A 20,023-nucleotide genomic window follows, 5' to 3' on the forward strand; every position below is an offset into this window, starting at 1 on the left:
GGGGAATTCATCCACAAAAACACACTGGACGCTGCACTAGGTCAGAAACCAGAGGAGACTGTGAGGTCCACTGCAGACGGACCACTTTTGGACAAAATGTCCTCTCCATTAAAGGCAGCTCATTGTGGAATAGCCTCCCAACTGAGATATGGGATTGTCCCACTCTCAATAGTTTTAAAGGTCAACTCAAAGAATGGTTGAGAAACAAACAGATGTGCGATCACCGCTAAATGCACTTTAACACAGCGGTATCTCCTCTTGCACTTTATGTAGCTCTTGTATCTTCTCTTGCACCTTATATGTCGTTGCTGCTAGATTGTATACCATGTCACAAATACTTGTGTATGCTGCTCTTGCTCTCTTGCACTTTTTGCATATCATGTATTTTGTTTTTGCTATGTTTGGAAAATGTAATTTTCTTAAATGTTTTATGTGATGGACTGCGGATGGAAATAAGCTCAAAGCTAAATCTTGCACTGTTACACTTGATACATTTGAATGTTTTAAGTGTTCATTACTGTGCATTGTCCCTGCCAAATAAACGATTAAATAAATAAAAAAATTAATTCACAAATACATTATTTTAAAAAGCCAGATAATTGAAGAAAGCCTGTAAGATAAGCAAGAAGTAATTGGAAAAACTTAAAGTTGATTGCACTTGTTATCTTTCTGCTGCTATTAATTGTACAGTTAATTTTACATGGTGCGCACAACCAAACTGTACTCACCTGATCGTATCTGGGCTATTATACTGTGTAGTTAAATGATATCTGGTCATTCTAAGCAAATCAACTGGAGGAACAATTATAAACTCAATATTTTAGCTAGTGGCACTTTTTTCTGATACATTGAAATATTGGAATTGTTCTCAGGCAACAGAAAGAACTGGGTCATGTTTAGTTAATGTTTTTTATAGAAGTAGGAAATGTGTTTCCCCTTTTGTTTCTTATTTTGTTTGAGCTGTCTGGCATATCCTTTCTTTCAGGTTCCGATGTAGAAATTGCTGAAACTACGAAGCAATGTTTGGATTTAATTTTGGTACTGCCTACAAGAGGTGAGGACATAAGGAAGAAAAAGTCTATTTGGTAATGGTCTGCTGCTTTGGTTGATATGATACAGAAGATACAATGTGTGGTAGAATGGTAAATCCAATTTAAAAAGGATTTCAAGAACCTCAAATTAGACTTAATCCTTGGAATACTACTTGTTTTATTTAATCGTACCAATAAACAATAACAGTACTCAAGTCAAAAGTACTGTTACTCTATGTTTATATTGACTCAAAGAAAAGTGGTGAATTAACTTCCTATGGGACAATGGATTACATCATACTGTTTGGATGTATTTATATTACTGCATAGAAGGGGCGAGGAAAAAAAGGAAGAAACAAGGCCACTGTGTAATGGTGGATGCCATGTTTGCTGCTTTGGTTGATATGATACTAAATGGAAGATATCGTCTATGGTAAAATGGTAAAACCAATAAACAAATGACTCAATATTTTCCATGCATTTTCGTATTTCAGACATTATCTTCCTATTTAACTCACTTTGAAGAGCGCTAAGCATAAAGAGGATTGTTCTTTGTATTAAGTTAATCTTGTTTTTGGTATACTTCCAGTGGATGCCCCAGCCTTTCAATGTATCCCTAGGAGAATCCCACTGTGGATTATATACACACAGCAATGAATTATTCATCTACGATAAACATGCAAAAACATGTCTAAACAAATGACTACATGAAACAAGAGGAGGACATTTCCTAACATCAACACTATGTCCCGACAACAAAGCTATACGATGTTGTGGAAGGCCCATCATCTTAATTTCCCTATGGATTATCAGAGGAGTAAAAAGTCATCCACTACGCCTATATCCTAAAGCTTTGTAACAGGAAGTTGATACCCAACACCCTTGTTTACTCTCTGAAAATGATTCAGCCATGTGTTCCACAGAGCTCTGCCATAATTAGGAGCTTAATCAGGCGAGGAGTTGATGTGGAATGAGACGATAATAGACACTCCCCCTTAGCAATTTTTGTGCAACCGTCTGCCTTGTTAAGGGTTTAAGGAATAGCACGAAACAAAAAAAATATGTTCACAATCTGATTTGTGTCTCATGGAAAACAGGCCTATTGCGAAGCATTTTGTCCACAGTCTATTTATAATGTGAATATAGCAGGAACATATCGTCCAAAACTATTTCTAGTAGTCAAATAAGCTTTGAATCCTTTCCAGCAAGTCCTAAAAGTGATTACTTTGTCGACTATTTGTCACCTTGAAATGTTCAAAAAGAGACTCTACCTTGGAAAGATCGTTTGATATAGATGAAAAATACAATTTAAAGCATTTTTGCACACCAACGATTTCTGAGGTACAACATCAAAATAAGGTGTTGCTGTCCAAAATCATTTGGAGCACTGTGTATGCCATTTGATAATGAAACCCAAAGGAAAGTGTGTTTAGAGCAGTGTGTTTTGCCAATGAAGCGTCGGAAAATATCCCACCCGCTCCATTTATCACTTAACCAAACAACAAGTTAAATCTGCATGGTAGCCTACTTTCCCTCTGCGATATTACCTCCTCCAGGCATGAAAAGTCCCCTGACAGCATTCAAAATTGTACACATTACAAATCCACTTAGTTCCTGGAATCATATTTTGGATAGGGAGAAATGTGTCAATGCCGTAAAAAGAGAAGCCCACAAAGCAAGACCTGCTTTACCTTGTTTTTCAAGCTAAAATATGTAAAGTCGATACCTGGTTGGTACACTATACTGTCATCATCTCCCTCTGGTAAATGCCACAAGGAATAATCAGTGTGGACTTTGCGAGACGAAAAGGCCGGATTCGAGGGTGTCTTTTTAAAAGCCTTGGTGTGTAATTGAGTAGTGACTCACTTTGATGGTAATGGTGTTCAAGCAAGCAAAGGGGAATGCCAAAAAAAGGATAGAGGATAAAGGACAACACACAAACTGTGGGCTAACCTTTCATCAATGCATCGTATAAAGAACATGCATGCAGGGAGTCATCAGCAAGACAACAGACGTCGGTTGGACGCGATGCTTCACAGCAGGTGTTTGCGCCACTAGGCGTCACCCAGACGGATCAGAATGAGCCTAGTTCTCCCTCCAAGAAGCCCTCCAGTCCTCAGAGCAGCCCCGTCCAAAACACCAAGCTCTGATAGGGGTTCAACCCGACCAACAAACCTCCCAACCCAGGCCACCATTAGTTCAATCTTGGCAATAAAGCCAGTATATTGGAGTAAACCCTCATTGCAAGCCTATCAAGGTCCTGACTGCTCTTACCTTGCATCGACGTGTACTCTGCTTGCTATTTTATGTTGACCTGCTCCTGAAAACCCCAGATTGAAAGACTTGGATAAGATATTTTAATATTGGTATTAAGTATTGTTTCTTTCTCAAACCCTAACCCTTACATTTCATTTTCATTTCATTTTTATTTGTTCCGTTCAGGGTATGCACAACTTAATGTATAACAATTATTTGCAAAACATGTCTCTATAAACACACCATACCCGAAAAGGAGCAGGGAGAAGAAAAGTATCTTATATTACCTGCCCCTTTGAGTTGACCAGGTAGGGCACCTTAGCAGACAATTATCTGTGTGAATGTACTCCAAGTATTCTGCAGTACAACTAGGGTTAGGGTTAGTTAGGGTAAGTTTTTCACAAAAAGTTCATGCAACAGTCTCAATAGTCAATGTAACATGCTCCACAATTGTTCATATGACTTTAAATCTAACATAGCATTGTACAGTGTTTCTTTATTACAGTTATACGTAGATGTATACTGATTTATTCTGTACTTCTTTTTATATCTTAAGTGCATTTTAAAGAGTGTGATTTTATAACTGAAACATTAAACTCTTATTTACATAATTAACAGTGTCTTAACAAGCTGTAGGAGGTGAACGTCTCTGCGCCAAGCATTGATTTGGCCGGCTAGAATGACAACTGTTGCCAACCCAGATGATTAACATTCATTCGGAGTTGGCCTAACAACTGGAGGAAATTCTCTGGTTGCCTGGTTTTATATATGCAGACGAGAGAGCTGTGAAGCAAAGATACGGCATGAGCTGAAAGGGAGAGGCTCACATCGTTTTTCTGAAATCAACCTGAAGTTCGTTATTGTATGTTGCCCCTCACTTGGCCGGCTTATCCACACAGTCAGCAGTTGGATGTGCAGCGGTGGCTGTGACACCCCGATCATGGAGACTATTAAGGTACTTCAGAACCATTAGCGCTCCAATGCCGCAATTTGCCTCATAACTCACACTTCTCGGAGTCATAACTCAGTCACATCTGAACACATAGACCTTAGACACACAGTTTTTAGTGTGACTTACAATCTCCCGGGATATCATTATCTACAGTGTCCATCGCCAATAAATGTCACTTAGAAATCATTGAGTTAAGACGCTGCTTATTGCTGCAGAACCTGCTCAAGAATTATTTCTAAAATGATCATCTTCCATTTTGATAGATTTTCAGAGAGTAAGTTAGTTATATACCATCATGAAACAAGTATATGTAACGTTCAGATAACACGCTATGTAAAAAGGAATAAAAAGGACTTTTAATTGATTATATCCAAATAACTTCTGGTACATTTTGGTAAACCATTACTATATGGACTAAAATATATCAAACTAACCCTAAACCTAACCCTAGCCCTAACTCTTCGAAAATAAAAAAAGCCAAGTCTACTAAGTGGACTATTCTGACCAATGGTCTTACCAACAAGCAACTGCATTGTCATATCCTGTTTAATTCATGTGGAAAATATGTCTCTTATAAAAAACACTATCAAGACCACAGCTACAACCCTTGAGTTTGATTTATTGAAAATAAATTAACAATTTTTATTTGCAATGATCTTGCTGCTCAGAAAAAAAACCCACAATGAGATCTTTCATTCTAATCGTTCAGCCTCGTTCAATAATTAACACTTCTCCCTGAAAGACGTGATATATCTCTTGTTATCTTAATTTCAGTAATGGAAAAGAAAGTTATCTTTCCCGTCAGCCCTTCTAAAAATCAGACCGAAATGTAATTGTACAAAAGAAATATAGTGTCAACTATTTCGACTTTAATTGGAAAAGGGTCAGCAATTATCCTTGTAGAGACGTAGCTTGCTTAGATGAGAAACGGCAGAAAAGATTACATTAAATAAAGGATGACACTGGCCGTCAAGGCCGCTTGCTTTCTCTATTCATTCAAAGGAGGGCTAACTGGCATGTCCTTTTCAAGGTAATAAAGGACCAATTAGGAAGGTTGACAAAAAGGTATTGGCCAATGAGACACATCAGTGTATCCAACAGCAGAGAGGCTAGAGCTGCTCAGCCTCTTTCTGAACCACTAAAAGAATGATTTACAATTTAATGTACAATGAGAACAATTATGTCCAATAATTTAACTCGATTATAAAATCTTCATGGCGAGCAGCGTCCATTATCTAAATTACTAATTTGGTTTAAATGGTGTTGACTCTAATGCAACAGTACACTGGGTTCTGAAATAATTCAATTAAATTTATCAACACTATAGTCACGCAGCAACACCGGAGGAAGACCTTTTTCATATATCTTTTCCACACATTGACTTCATGATCACATACAGTGAAATTAAGTTAAATGCTATCAAAGAGTCATTTGAGAAGCCAATTAGGTTGGCCTGAATGGTGTTGCTGTAGAAATATATTCCTAGAGATGTGAACGTACTGTACAAGCTTGAGTTGGAAAAAGAAGCCGTTTTATCATTGCAGAGGTGAGAGGAATCCATGAGTGAATGTTTGATGAGGCACTTTGCAGCCCGGCAGGACTCTTCTCTGCCTGAATGTGAAATCCTGACAGGACCTTCGGGTCAAAAAAGTCAGAGAAGTCTTCTGCTGCCTGGCGCAAAATCAACGATGCATGTGTTTATGCTCTTATGCAACCTGGTGTTTGTTTTCACATAGCGTTCTCCATATAATGAGTACTAGAAAGTTAACACAAGCAGAGCAACTTCTAAGTTGATGCTGCATATGTCTAATGAGCAAAAGCCTTACCAATCTGGTACTCCAAGCTGGGTTAAACAAACAGAAATGATCATTTGGCAAACTCCAACATGGTGAGTGTATGAATGTGTGATGCTGCCGGAGTGGGAGGGAAAACACACAATCACCGTGCATTTGTGTGCATACAGGAAGAGCAGGCTGTCAACATACAGTCATCTCCTTCTATTATGTTTGGCTGCCTGTCTATTGTCGCTTCTCATTCATTCGCTGTGGGTGGCTGCTGAGTAACTCACTCTGGGTGAAGCGTGGTGGGTTGTCGTTGACGTCAGTGAGCCTGACAGTGACGGTGGTGGTCCCAGATAATCCGCCCAGGTGGCCCCCCATGTCTTTGGCCTGGAGCAGAACCAGGTACTGGTCCTGGGTCTCCCTGTCCATGTCCGGTACGGCCGTACGCAGGATGCCTGGTGGAATAACACACACAAACGTGAGCATCACGGTGACCATGATGAAGCATTTCGAGCAAAGGGAAATAAACGCTTTCCTCTTGCGAAACGGCCCCCAAATGACCATAATATATCTGCGGGGGACAGAATGTTTTTTTGATCAATATTTATGACTCTATGATAACCAGGCGCTGAACCTGCTGGCTTCCAATGTACACTCTGTGGCCTGTGCTCTGTTTTGGAACAAAAACTGCACATTGGGATTTCATCCAGCCATACTCTCATTTTTGATGGAATATCCTCTACGGTAGCAAGAATGGTAACACAATTTATTTGTATCATGATTATCTCTTGACTAAGCCTTAGGTGTCACTTTCTAATCAAGCATTCTATAGGTTTACAAGTAACTAATGACCTTATTTATGGTTGATAAATCATCTTGTGCTTTTTGTGCTTTTCCCTTTCCTGTAGTTTGTTAAATATGTGTTTGTGCATGTAAATGGTCTGCAAAGGCTAACATCTCAAAGTTCTTCTCTTCCACACACTCCCCCCCCTCCGCCTGAAACGCCTCCATTGACATAGTGACATCACTACGTAATGTCTATTTTCTAGCGCTCCAATACATTATACTTCATTGGCTAAGGGGAGGGACATATTTAACCTGTTTAGCCCTGAGCCTGTTTTTCAGGTCTCAGGCTCGAAAATGACATTCCCAGAACAAATGAGTATAACTTCACTTCTAAAAGGGTTAAATTAATAATCTTTTTTCTCAAAGCAATGATAAACCTGTGAGTTGGATGTAGAAAAGTCAGAATCAATATATATATTTTAATTCAGATTGAACATATTAAAAAAATGTAAATTATAGTGTCCGTCCAAAAGAAAAACCTGATTACTTATAATGAAAACCACCCTTGAATGATGGGATTGTAGACTAAAAGCTTTAGGAATCCAAACTATAACATATAATAAGTACCCTGTATCAAGATTGATGCAAAACAAGTGAGATTTGACCTTTTTAGAGAGATTTAGAAAATTAAAAAAACACTTATGGGGTCACATGGGTGCATTTTCCATATCTCTGGAACCCATCAGACGATTTTGATGATTGACATCTCTTTGTAACCATAAGAGCCAATAGAATCGAGGGGAAGTTCCTAAAATCCATCTAAACATTACCCAATGGTGAATAGAGTGATAGGTAGCCAGAAATGCCCCGGAACCGGAAGCTGTCACTCTGGTAGCGTATCGTAGCAGCGAATAGGAAATCTCCGGTAATGAAATAAAAATGGAATGATGGATTATCAGTAATCATTTCAAAGTGACAGAGACACATTGGATTAACATATGGATTAACCTTCAGCAGCGTTTTTATCGTTTTAATGTCATTGAACACAACTTTTGATCAGAACAACCACAACGGTAAGACTTATTTTCCGATTTGGTCCCGTAAAGCTCCTGTTGTTGTTTGTTGTCATTTTGCCGTGGGTTCTGATCGCTCAGTGATGATACTTATACCCCTATAATCTGTGGAATCTCAGTTTGCTAATCGATATCTTGTTTGTGCAGATCTGCTATGTAATCAGGGTATTTATACCTAGAGTTTTGTGCAAAGTGTGTTCGCATTTTTTCGCTCAGGTCTCATTTAGACGGTTCTTGTGAGACTGGTGTTTTGTTTCGGTAAAGATTGTTCGTATCGTCAGTTAGCGTTTCTTCCCATTAATCGGGTATGACACATTAATACCTATTAATGTGTCATACCCGATTAATGGGAAGAAACGCTAACTGACGATACGAACAATCTTTACCGAAACAAAACACCAGTCTCACAAGAACCGTCTAAATGNATTCAAATACTATAAGTCATTCCTTATTGTTTAGGGAGAAACGTTACAAATGGTCGGGAGGAATCCGAAAAGTTAGTGTAGTTAGAAATTTGTTACAACAATTGTAGCCTTGTGTTACTAAATTACAGTCAACAAATCTCAATAAGATTTCCGAAAATGAGGTAACTCTTGAGCCATACTCTTATCTCGTGTGCAACTCTACAGGTTAGACGGACAAAATGTGAAACTTGTTGTCCCCCAAACACAAGTTGAATTCGGGTACACTTCCGAGTACTTTACTTGGGAAAACACGCTTGGGTTAACCGAACCTTCCGACCTTCCGACCTTTCGACCTTTCTGAAGTTTCGAAGTATTCCGAAGTAGAGCGGAGTGATGATAAGAGGAGGATTACTCGAGTCGACGGTGAGAAATATATCGGGTAGTAACCTGGCATGGTAGTTTTTCCCCACCGTAGCACCGTCTCTACCATTGCGGTCTATCTCCTGGCGAGTCAATTTAGTGTATTTGTAATATCACCTCTTAGCTCTTTGTAGGAAATGAATGTAATATAAATTAATTACATACTTTTCTTTTTTGCAATAATTTGATTGTTCTTTTACATGTACTATATTGTTTGGTGGGGGACGGAGGGTTGGACGAGGAAATTGGGTAGGCCTTGCTATTTTTTCCTAGGCGACAAAAGGGGTCCCTGGGAAATGCTACTCCTGGCACCCTGGCTCTGCCCTCTCCCGTCCGCCTCCACTCACAATACTCAATTGATGTATTAAAAAGGCTTTTATTTCAGCGGTACCTCCAGAGTGCCTTCCCCCTCCCTGAAGCGTGAGATTCCCTGTAATAAAGCATTTTTAATACATACTTCAGTTACCCTCTCTCTTTCTAATAGAAGCTAGGGCAAACTTAAGACTCTGGTGTTTAATGTGTATAACTACAAACAGTTAAATTTTCTATATAAACCGTTCAGTTTTTTTTTTTAACAGCATTTTGACACTTCATTGTGTAAAAACACACTTTGTGAGTTACTTTGAGTGTAGAGCCATAGCGCTGAGCGTGTTGTTGTTGTGCAGTGTTCTACCGAGCAGTGATGACAGTATAGTGGTGCAGGTCTTCTTAGCAGTACGTTTCGACGGACGGACGGGACGAAGGAAACTAAGAGGGACCTGACGGACTAGAAAAATTACAATTTACAGTTGGTAAAACACGTCTATCGTACTCATCTTTTTTCTACCGGCTGACGATTACATTCGCAATCCAATCGGTAAAGAGGGCCCGAATTTACCACATATATCTTCTTATGTGGCCACACTGACATGAGAAGTTTCCAAGTGCGCTTTATTACTGTGTAAAACCCAATGAACTACAATGAAGTACCTGTTCCTATTCTGACCTTACGATTGATTGCCGAACGATGACCGATCCATTGTTGAACTAGGTCGGTGGAAAGGTAGACTGTCCTTCGCTTTTCTTGCTCGTCTGTGTAACGACCATTATTATTGTTGGACCATTTCGTGTGTCCGTTAGGGGAAACAATTTCAATAGAATAGAATCGATAGATAAACCACCTCCTTTGTTTACACTGTAGTGTATAGCGCTGAGACCCTAAAACATCAGAAAGATCAACGCATAAAAAGTATCAGAATATAACAGTTTCAAAATGCGTTTTGACAGTGAAAAAACTGTACCTTTAATAAAAATCTACCTGTTTGTAGTATACACTGGGCGAGATTAGCTTTAGTCAGCCTTCAGCGTTGCCGAAGTAAAGTTTTATTTGCACCTAAGACCGTATTTTTTGATAAAAAAGCCCCAAGCCCACAAAACAAACTAAAATCTGTTGTTTCAGAACGAAAGTCTTATACCTTTGTAAATAAAGAATTGGTGGTGGGAGTGTATTTATGTAATGAAATTCGAACATTTCCCTTCTACTGTCCGTTAGACGAGAAGGCAGGCGTCGCGGCGAGGGGAGGGAGGCCGGACTGTAATACTTCCATTTCGCATCTCATTAGTATTTATTTGGCCGTCCCAGGCAATGTCAAACAAAAGTAGACTAAAGTTATTTGTTTCAGAACCGAAGGTCTTATTTTGAACAAAGCTTTAAGCACTTATTTGAACTTCGACAGTGCCGTATTATGTGCTCTTGCCTCATTGAATTGGCAGTGTCGTCCGTATTGTTGTCGCTATGCACTCCAAAGGGCCTTTCGTGCGCTATGTGTGTGCGTTTAATGTGGTTAGTGTGTGTTATATGTTGTCCGCCTTCTTGCCTCATTGAATTGCGTGTCGTCCGTTATTGTTGTCGGCCACAAAGAGCACTCCCAAAGGGCGGCCCTTTGCTTGCGTTATGGGGTGTTTGCGGTTTTAATGTGTTGTGTGTGTGTGCATATGTGTGTGTGTGTGTTGCGCTAGAAGAGGTCGGTCGGTTAGGTTTGCTTTTATCAGAGGGGGAGCGCATGGCGAGTGGGAAACACGTAAACGAGGCGATTATTTACGTTAAGTCTAGCTACCTAAGTCTCTTCTCTTTTGGAAACTTCCGGAAAAAGAGTTTTTACTACTGAGCCGACTGTAGTAATATATGGCTACACGCTTATAAAGCGAATTTTAAACCTCATGTTTTTTGTTAGGACTATAGTAAATTTTTCGAATCCTTAGTATGGAGAGAAGCGTCCGTCACTTATGTTGAGTTTTACACAGAAGCCGTTACGCTGACTAAGTATGCTGTCCAGTCGTATACACATTAGTACCGTGTTAAGTTTGCCGTAGCTTTCTATTAGAAAGAGAGAGTAACTGAGTTATGTATGTAAAAAGATCTATATTTCAACCAACAACGTGTTTTTCTAAGGTTATGCCGTCTCGTCTTTCGACTCTCCGTCTGTAACTGCTCGCGGTTTCTTTGTCGGACTAATGCTCCTTGTCCAAAATTCGACCTTTGTGTCCTTTAGACACGTTCGTCGTGACTCACGTTCGCATGTCAAAACTCGTCTTCGGTCTGCGTTTTATTCCGTGTTTCCGTCCGTGATAAACTCACGCTCCTGTCCCAAACTCCCTTTCTTTATGGTATTAGACTTGCACTTTAGTTTTTACTACGAGAGGTTTAATTTCTGTGTGCGAGTAGCTTATTTCTATTTTATTAGGGTACTTGGTGTTTGTTGGCTTCCATTGGCTCCTGTAATGGCTTGTTTTTATCGAACGCTGGCATCTGGCGATGACGAAGCCATAGGCGAACCTTAGCTTGACCGGGTTTCCGTAACGTTACGAATCCCATCTCGACAGCCTGAGAGATTGTCCCTATCTGTCGTCGAACCCGCAAGTTGGTGACTGTAATACGTTAGTGAAGGTTACGTAGCCTGAGAAAGGCTAAACCATATAAAAGAATACATTTATTAACTACATTATCTCATTTAGCTGTAGCTTTCATAAACAACAAAAAAGACGTATTGTTCAGTCGTTGAACCAGGGACCCTACGATCGTGAGTCAACTGCTTTCCAACTGAGCCACAGCACACACGCTGAATCTCCCTGAAAACACTGTAACATATTTATTCATTCATGTTTTTATTCCTACATTTATTTATGCTTGTATCTATTTATACTTATGACATGTTCCGACCTCTATATAAGTGAGGTTCTGAGCTCTTTTAATTCCATCGTGTCACCAGCGGGCGTGGGTACGGGAGGGGTAATATCGTTCTTATTATACATCCATGGGTATTATGAGCGTTGTGGTTCAACGGTTCAACCGATCTGAATCGCTTCCTGAAGCAGTCACGTGGTATCGACAGGCAGCGAGGCTTCGTTTGTCATCGATGACGTCACTGGCCCAAAACGATACAAGCCTCGATACATGCTTCACCAAAAGCTTCGGGGATTACTCGACACACGCTCCGAAGCCTCGGCGCAATACGTAACATCACTAGAGAATAGTGTGGGAGACAGTCATTGGGGGATATTGATGTTGTCAACAATGTGCACATGAGAAATAAATCCCCACACCGGGTTGTATTTGGACGTTCTGCCTCTGCCTCCTTGCTTGGTCGGGCCGCTCAATTGTCAGCTTCACAGGATCATTTGTTTTTCTTTATTAAACAAGTAAACGGAAGAGCGTCTGAGAGGCGTTTTTGCTTTTTACCTTACTAAATGGTCTCGTCAAAAGCACTCCATTTATCCATTTATTTTATTGTATTTCCTTGAGGCTCGGGAAGATATATCAGCATGTAGTTGAACATGCAAATGTTCTAATACTGTACAAGCAAGTATAAGTATAACATGGAAATAAAATAAGCTTCATAGGAGGATGTGGATTTATTTTCTCTCACCTTGTAATTAAACAATCAAACAATCTATAATTTAGCTCTGGCCTTCACTCACAAAAAAACATTTAGTTGAATTGGACACATTTTTCGAAGCTCCATTGACTGACATGCAATGACTGGGACTGATGCAACAATCTGCGAGGAACGAACTAGCGGCAGAGAAATAATCATATTGTGAAAGACAGCAGCTTCATAAGAGGTCAACAAGAGTGACAAGGGTGTGTGAGTGTGCTGAAGGATAGTTGTGACCAGCTATCCAGCCCAGACTCTAAAGACTTTCCATGGTGTAAAATGCTGCTGCCCGAGTACTAGTGCTGATATCATGTCTACCATCCTCTTAAAATACTCTGTCCAACAATATAAGTCTCATGAAGAAAGGTGTTTTAACGCTTATTCAAAATAGTAGAGAAACATGCATTCTTGTACTTAGGAGGGGACATTGACAGAGGACTACTCAAAAAGTACACAGTAAAAGTACTTCATAGTATTTGTAGGGGTAGTTTCACTACTAGTCCAACAGTGTCAATCTCATGAAGAACTAATGACAACAAATTGTAAAATCATTTTTTTCCCTCATCAAACTTAGCAGAAGTGGCTTGATTTTGTTCTCAGGAGGGGACATTGACAGAGGATTTCAGCAACAACAACAAAAACACTAGAAGTAGGCTACTTCATTGTATTGTAGTAGGTGTAAGACTACTGAGTCCAGCAGTATCAATAAGAACTAATGGTAAAATGGTGTAAGAGTGAAAATATATGTATGTAAAAGGAGAATGTATGTGTGTGAGTGAAAATATATGTATGTAAAAGGAGAATGTATGTGTGTAAGAGTGAAAATATATGTATGTAAAAGGAGAATGTATGTGTGTGTGAGGACCAGTATGAATGATGGCCTGTACGGCCCCTCATACACAAGTGTGTGTTAAATTGCACATACATCTAGGCTAACATATTTCAAAAAATGTTCAGGTACTTCACCTTCTCCAGTGCAATCTGAACACTCAACACAAAAATGTTCATTCCATTTGTGAGCCATTTCCATAATATCTTATAGTGATTGGCTCAGCCGTTTAAAATGTCACAGGATGAAGATGAACAACCCCATCGGGTACGTTTAATCCCTACACCCTGCAATTTACATACATTTAACTTCTCTCTTTTGCATAGCAATCTGAATAGAATTGACCACAGTGCAAGTATATGCTGTTATCATCCTTGCACACGTGATGTCCTGCTTTGCATGGGTCACATTTCTGTCTTTGTATAGGTATCAGAATTATATTCAACACCTGGCTAAGTGCACACTAAACTTAGGAACACTGCCTGCCATGTGTTTTTACAGTAGGTGTTTATTTTCAATTAGACATGCATTTACAGAGGCCAGCGGTGAACCAGTTTTGTGTGAGTTGTGAATGAAGATGTTTGGTGAAACGATACTTCGGTCCCAAGTTTATGCCAACATTCTCAAACAGTTTTTCACCGAGTTTGTATCAAAAGGTAAATTTACAACGTCCTGTTATCCCCTCCGAAACAAAAAAACAGTTTGCAAACGGTAATTAAGGAGGGCAAGTTGAAGTACAAAGGATTTATTGTTTTCCTTTGACTTTGCTGTGGTTTCCATTGGGATCAAGAATCGTGGGAATTCACTGAAATCAATGTTCACTACAAATGTGCTGGTTTGGTGACATCCCTAGTTGTAATTAAATGTAGAGGAAAGCATTTGTTAAAGACATAGATATAGTTATCATATAAAGGATTTTATTAAGCAGCACCTGTATTTATCTTTTGGTAGATATTTTCCCAACGGTACTTTCTTTTGCAGGCTCTAGAATTAATTCACATTTTTCATGATTAAATAACACATTTATGAGAGGAACTTCCGGCTACGAGGAATGGAGTAGACGCGTGTTTCTCCAGCTCCCACTACTTTTAACATACATTGTTTTATTTATGTTACACATAACTGTCTTCTTTCCGTTGAAACGGCTAAATGACTTCGAAAGCAAGCAAAAAGGAGAAGAGAGACGAGGCACCTGCTACTGCCGTAACTAGCACGCCGTCCTTCGTTAAGCTACTGGAGGAGCACAGAGGCGCCCTTTCCACGGAATTTAAGTCGGCTATGACTTCACTGGAAGCAAAATTAGACTTTGTCCAAGAGACAGTCACAGACCACGGTAAACGCCTGACCTCCCTTGAGGCTAACGCGAATCAGCTCAGCGACAAAATGGAAGAGTAGCGCAGAAATGGAGGGGAGCTACAACAAGCTAAAGACTAAAGCTATAGACCTTGAGTCACGCAGCCGCCGCAATACCATAAGGATAACTGGCCTACCGGAGTCGATTGAGGGTGCACGTCCCACAGACTTTTATTCGAGACTGCTGGTGGAGCTTCTGGGTGACCAAGTCCTCACTACAGCTCCGGAGCTGGACCGAGCACACAGAGCCCTGACTGCCAAGCCAAGTCCCGGGACAAGACCAAGAGAGCTAATAGCCAGCATCCATCATTTCAGGACGAAAGAGCTGATCGTTCAGGAGGCCCGAAAGCGGCGGGGAAAGCTCTTTTACCAGGGGAAGCCCGTGGCTATCTTTGAAGACTACTGCCCAGAGTTCGTGGAGCAACGCGCGGCGTGCCGGGAGGTGATGTTGGGACTTTATCAACGCGGCTTGAAACCATCACTCCTGTATCCAGCGAGGTTACGGATCACAACCAAGGACAGGGAGGTAAAGCATTTTCCATCGGTGGAGGGCGCTACATCTTTCCTGGAAACAGTGTAGGATAACACGTCGGAATCTCCGACTAGAGAGGTGCAGTGATGGCAGGTTTGATCTATGTTTTATCAGCGCCGTTGCGCTCCATACAGCACTCCATAACAAGCTAATATATCTTATAAAGCTGTGGAGAAGGACTTCTTGACACTCATTGCTGTTTTTTCATACTATACATGGCGAGGTACAGTCTTATGCTTTCCCATCACATTACTGTGACTATTTATTTATTCATTTCTGTTATGAGTAAACCCCCAGTCACTGTTAATCTATTCGGAGTGATTTGCATTGAGATATGCCATCCATGCTCCATATAGTCGTGAATCCCTCGGCTGTGTGTGTGTCCTGAAAAGATTGTCACATTTTGACCCTCCAAATGCTTATTTATTCATTATTACTATTTCTTATTTTAATTAGTATTGCTGTTTATGTAGCGTGGTACAGAGTGAAGTAGCCCTCCACTACACATTTCATTTGAAAGTCTTTTATTTTGTTCTGCAAAGAGCAAAAATATGTATCTTATTATCACAGTTCGCCACACACACACACACACACACACACACACACACACACACACACACTTCACTCAAGTGTGTGTTTACGTTCTCTGCACGTATTCACTATACTAACACAGAAACATAATGAACATTTGCATCAACATCCAAACAATACTCATGTCTATTGCATTGCTATTCCAAACCAGTTTCATCTTGTACATTCAATATCAATTATGTATCTCTTTTAACTTATTTATTTATTTATCTATTAACTATACACGAGCAGTCCGGGCTCTTTAGACCGGCTCATTGTTCTACTCTCCCGCCTCACGCTCGCTCAAGCTAACTAGGCCACCAGTGCTAACTACTGGCTAGCCATTTTCAGTACGTTACGTTTGCTGAACAAGTAACGTTCATAAACACTACTACATCAAATCCAACCGGGATCATAAACTCACACATAACATATTCACCCATCAATTACACAATTCCAACTCTCCGTTCTTACCTGCAAAGAGCAAAAATATGTATCTTATTATCACAGTTCGCCACACACACACACACACACACACACACCGTGACTTCACTCAAGTGTGTGTTTACGTTCTCCGAACGTATTCACGCGAGACTTCTCTTTGTCCCCGAACACAGTGTAGCGAACGCGCCCTCTGCTGGTCGGAGTTAGACACTACATACTGCTAGATAACACTACATTTTTCAAACAATAAACCAACCATTCCTTATCAGAAAACACACAGACAATTCTCACCACACTCTGAACATGAGCTGTACTAAATTGCAATCATGTTAACCATGTAATTACTAATAATGTAGGTATTATTCCAGCCCACTGATGGCCTCTGTATGCCACACTCTCCCCCAATAATAAATGAATTTCAGATACCCAAAGTGCTCCTTTTTCACACATTGAATTTTCACACTGAAAACATGGTAATTACTTATTTTAAAGGCGCATTTGACATTCAATTACAATTAGTACCACATTATCCAAGTATCTGACCCATTTAGACCTATACCACTAAACATCAGTTACTCTGTACTCTGGGATCCCCATCAGATCAACTCTCAAATGTAACAGAACTCATATCGGCCTCGATTCTTTTAGCTGCTTACGCAGTCTATTTCTTTTGTACATCCCAGTAGCAATATGTTTTCCCGGAATTGTCTACTTCTTCACCAGTCCATTAATTTCACCATTCTAACTTTTCAGAGCCCATTTTCTACGAACTAGAGGTAATGTTCGTGTAATGTGAGTTCAAACCCATTACACTCAACGTCTAGTGATGGCCCACGGCGCACAGACCGGTGGGTTACAGGCTGGTGACATACTCACGACCGTGGCAGACTCTCAGGCCCCCGCTTCCTCCCACGTGCGGCTTCACCCAAAGCGTTGTAGGGCCAGCTTTCGGAGACGGTGCCTGCTGTCGGTGCGGATAGTCTGGCTTCGCTGGCGGAGAGTCAGGATCATCTTCCTCTTGATGACTCTTTGTAGATTTCCCCAGGCGTCTGCCGTGTCGTTCTCACCATCTCCATCAGCTGTGATGCCTCTGTTGTCAGTCTCTGTCTCTCTGGAGGCAACCTTCGCATTCTTCAGATCTGGAGCTCCGTTCTTGCATCGTCAGAGCCTGGTACAAATGGCTCTGCCTCTGGATTCAAATCATGCAGCTGGATTCAAATCTGCAGCTGAATTCAACTCTGCAGACTCTTTGGACTTAGTTAATTGGTCATTAAGGGAAACCGGCCACCAGTCAAGCTTCATCCCACTGCTTTCGGCTGTCCGAATCTTCCTCTGGTTCGCCGGTTTGGTGTTGGCTTGTTCTTGTCCGTGTCTGCTCTTTCCTCTTCTTGTTTGGCACAGGCGCGGCATTTCCGGTTTTCCCCAAGGGCAGATGTCACATGGGAATGGAGGTTTCCTGTGGCAATACGCGCTCTTACCTCCTCCGTCTGGTGCTTCTCATACACCGGGCTGTCACTGCTCCTTCTTTTCACCACTACCATGACCCCAAAACCTTGTTAGATTTCCAGGTAGGGACCGCAGTTTACAGGGCGCCCCTCTGCTGACAGAGGTTACGCAACGAGCACCCGTCCACCAGGTTGCAGGGTTGTCCATGTGCACTTTTGTCATAGCCTTTCTTGCCCCGTAGAGCTTCCCAGGCCGCTGTTTTGGATGCGATCTCATAGGCTTGTCGCATTCGTTTTGCCAGGTCTGTACATATTCAGTGTAAGTCTCTTTTGCCTCTCTGGGCTGTAGGTTTGAAAAGCAAAGGTCTACTGGCAACGAGGTGACCTTCCAGTTAGAGCAAGTAGTAGGAGAGAAACCCTGTGACCCACAGCGGGTGCAGTGTACGCGATGCAAACAGTTTTGCCAATGGCTCTTCCAATCATCCTTCTTTTCACTTGTGAGGGCGGAGCAGGCATTGATCAAGATAGTTCAATGACCGTTCAAACTCCCCCATTGCCTTGGGGGTGATAACATGTTGTGTGGGACCCCGCACGTCACAGCTCTTCTGTAGTTGGTCCATCAACTGGTTGTCAAAACTCTCTCCCCATGTCGCTGGTGAATTCCCTCTGGAAATCCGACGCGGAGTGCAAACTCATGGAATAGCTTTCAACACAGTTTTAGCAGTGAAAACAAAGGGAACATATAATCGATCACAATGAGAATGTTACTCAAACCCCTGTTTGCATGTCTCTAAGTGTAAAAAGTCAATGGCATACTAGCTCACCTGGGCGATGTTTTTGACAATGGTTTGTCTATGGGAGCCCTGGTTGCTTTCTGAGGGCCGCTTTTGCCTGAGACACACACACTCTTCGGGATATCAACTGTTCTATGCTCAAGTACATTACGGGCCCCAATTAGATCGGATCTTGGATCAGGTTCAAATTCTCTCGACCGAGATGTCCCATTTCTCTATGAAGCTCTGTGGAATACTGTTTGACGATGCTCTTTTTGGGAGGGATAAGCTGTTGTCTATCTCCTACTTTCCTAAAGAGAATTCCTCCTCATTGACATTTCAACTTTGCCCACTGTCTCATAATACTCGACGTCCGCCGGTTCTGCGCTTTCAGAGCTCTCCTGGACGGGTGCTGATTGTCCCTTTTATATATATTGCAGGAACTTGGGCCTAATGACATTGATCTCTCTCCCTGACTGTCTCGTTTATCTGTTTTGGTGTCGGTGACTTGGATTGAGGGTGTGCCACTCGCATCTTTCACCAAGTCTAGTGTCTCTATGGAGACTGTTGTACTCAGACTGAGGGGGTGTCTCCCTGCACACTGACTCCCTGCACTTTGCGCACTGAACACCTCCGGACCCACCTCCTCTGTACACTGTTTCATGAACGCATTCAATGTCTAATGGCATTTGCGGGATAGGCCATTCCGCATCTGCGTTACTTCTTTCCGGCCTATACTTAATGGAAAAGTCAAAACTCGGACATCTCCCCACCCACCTATGACCTGTAGCATTAAGCTTAGCTGTTGAGAGATATAGGTTAAGGGATTGTTATCTGTATATACTACAAAGTGTGGGGCATGCTAAAGATTAACTCCCGAAACCGTTCACACTATGCCCATTTTAGTGCTAAAAACTCTAATTTTCACCGAAGTGCATTGTGAACAGTTCTTTTCGTGTTGTTAGAGTCCCTGGAACCATAGCTTCGTAACTACCATCTGTACCATTCTGTCTCTGATACAGTACTGCTCCCATCCCTCACCTGGGATGGTCTGTGTGAGAACGGAATGGTTGAGGTCATCTCTGGGGTACCCCAGAAAGGGGAGGCTCTACAGCTCTGGTCTATGAGAGAGTTCAATGTCCTTGGTGGTTATCTGCTCCATATGTCTAGGAGTGTTAGGTGGGAGGTTCCCTTTCTTCCTGATAGTGGCCCTGACCTTCTTCTCTGTTCATTTTGATCAGGTGTTGTTGAACGCAGCGGTAGAGAGGGGCTGGGCTATTCTTGGAGAAGTTTGGATGTATGTTCGTTGGTTGTTATGAGAGGAATCCCATTACTTCTTCTACAAGCTCTCTCCACTGTTGTAGGGCGCTTTCTCCTTTAAGGCTGGACTGGAGCCACCTCAGATGGTCCATAGTGTAGCCCTGTCACGACACCATCCGTCCCAGAAAATCTCACCGTCT

This window comes from Notothenia coriiceps, unplaced genomic scaffold (genome assembly GCF_000735185.1).
Source record: "Notothenia coriiceps isolate Sejong01 unplaced genomic scaffold, NC01 NC01_scaffold00000339, whole genome shotgun sequence".
Lineage (NCBI taxonomy): Eukaryota > Metazoa > Chordata > Actinopteri > Perciformes > Nototheniidae > Notothenia > Notothenia coriiceps.